The following is a 2,494-nucleotide window of genomic DNA, read 5'->3' as shown; positions in this document are numbered from 1 at the left end:
CAACTGCTACCCTTCATTGACACCAACTTCCTTATCCAAAAGAAAACCTTTGGCATCTGAACCCATTTTTACTCATCCGAAGTAAAAAAATTCAATGATAACACAATGATAAAACATTTCATGACAATGTCTAAACTCATGTTGACATTTTTATTTAGAATCTCATCTTTCTGTAAAGAATCTTGATCGCTTAGTAGGAAATTACATCCAGCAAGGGCTGTCGTCTGAAAAATGTATAGAAATATGAATTATTAAGATTGTGATTAAAAGCTATTTTCAACTTTTTCACAAAGATTTGAGGAAGCAAATTTCACCACAGACTGCCACCAGCTTCTGTTTGATCTCTTCATGTAGAGTATAAACACATGACATACAGTGCATTCGGAAAGTATTCAGACCCCTTCACTTTTTCCACATTTTGTTACGTTACATCCTTATTCTAAAATGGATTCAATTGTTTTTTCCCCTCATCAATCTACACACAATACCCGATATTGACAAAGCAAAAACAGTTTATAATATTTTTTTTGCAAATGCATTGAAAATAAAAAAACGGGAAATATTACATTTCCATAAGTATTCAGACCCTTTACTCAGTACTTTGTTGAAGCACCTTTGGCAGCGATTACAGCCTAGAGTCTTCTTGGATATGATGCTACAAGCTTGGCACACCTATATTTTGGGGAGTTTATCCCTTCTCTGCAGATCCTCTCAAGCTCTGTCAGATTGGATGGGGAGCGTCGCTTCACAGCAATTTTCGGTCCCTCCAGAGACTTATCCCAAAGCTGCGTTGTCTTGGCTGTGTGGTTAGAGTCGTTGTCCTGTTGGAAGGTTAACCTTTGCCCCAGACTGAGCAGGTTTTCATCAAAGATCTTTCTGTACTTTGCTCAGTTCATCTTTCCCTCAATCCTGACTAGTCTTCCAGTCCCTGCCGCTGAAAAACATCCCCACAGCATGATGCTGCCACCATGGTGCCAGGTTTCCTCCAGACGTGATGCTTATGGCATTCAGGCCAAGGAGTTCGCTCTTGGTTTCATCAGACTAGAGAATGTTGTTTCTCATGGTCCGAGAGTCCTTTAGGTGCCTTTTATAGACAGGTGTGTGCCTTTCCAAATAATGTCCAATCAATTGAATTTACCACAGGTGGACTCCAAGTTGTAGAAACATCTCAAGGATGATCAATGGAAACGGGAAGCACCTGAGCTCAATTTTGAGTCTCATAGCAAAGGGTCTGAATATATCTGAACATAAGGTATGTTTTTTATTTGCAAAAATGTCTAAAACCCTGTTTTCGCTTTGTGTGTTGATTGTTTAAAAAAACAAACATTTTAGAATAAGGCTGTAACGTAACAAAATTTGGAAAATGTGAAGGGGTCTGGATACCTTCAGAATGCACAGTATTATATATAAAAATAGTAACTTAAAGTCATCAGATTACATTACTGAATGTGGGTAACTGTAACAGATTACATTTAGAAAGTAACCTAATAAACCCTGCTGAAGAGGTACATTGACAAAAAAGAAAACAAACATATCTGTGCGAAAGAGAGGCTATGAAATAGTAGCAGAGGCACACAAGGTCTGATACCTGTCACATGGAGTCGGAGCTTGCGGACCAGTTTAATGGGCTTAGTTGCCCCAAATGCAGAGAACTTGCCTACGAATTGCTACATCAAAACAAAATCCTAGTCCCAGACAACTGGTCAAGAAATGGAAGGGTAAGTGATATTGAACAGAGAGCTCTATATCTGGATGTTGGCATACATTTAAGATATACAATATACCACACCCCATTCCATGAATTATCACCTACCAGCACCATCACCCACTGTCACAGTACACCATTACCCACGTACCCCAAGGCGGCTCAACTTACGCTGCCCCTATATTCAACTTACCCCATGTCAAGAGACTGCTTTTTTTGGACAAGATATGTTTTCAAAACGTATGTTTACATGAATTATGATTACTCCCAGGGATACACAACATCCAGAAATATATGTAGATATCTTTGTTAGAAATAATACCATATTTCCCTTGACATAGTGATGCTGAATGTAAAGATTGCTGAACATACCCCACTCACCCCTACCCGGTTTGTTCTGGGGACGTCCCCAAGGATGTTTATAGGATGCACTTAGAACGCTCTGTCATGGTCACCTGGAGGTTTTTGTCTCGTTCCCGGCTTGTTCCGGAGATGTCAGCTGAACAAAACAAAAACTCTACCCATGGCACATGAACCCTAGTTTTATTACACATGGTTAAATTATCCGCCCGGATACTAGAAGGTTGAGTCATACCATAGACTCTTATATTATTGGACAACTGAGGGAAATGGACCAAGTAGATAGAATGGACGAGGGCATTGTAAGACAAACAGGCATCATGTTGAGCTACAGGAGAGTTATGATTGTTTGAGGGGCCAGCTGTTGAAGGGTACCAGCCAGGAGGCCAATGCCAGTTTTCACAACGGGCACTGACATACAGCTCATTG

This window comes from Oncorhynchus mykiss, chromosome 25, assembly GCF_057628025.1.
Source record: "Oncorhynchus mykiss isolate SJ-2025 chromosome 25, ASM5762802v1, whole genome shotgun sequence".
In the NCBI taxonomy this organism is placed as follows: Eukaryota; Metazoa; Chordata; class Actinopteri; order Salmoniformes; family Salmonidae; genus Oncorhynchus; species Oncorhynchus mykiss.
This window is presented reverse-complemented; position numbering follows the sequence as displayed.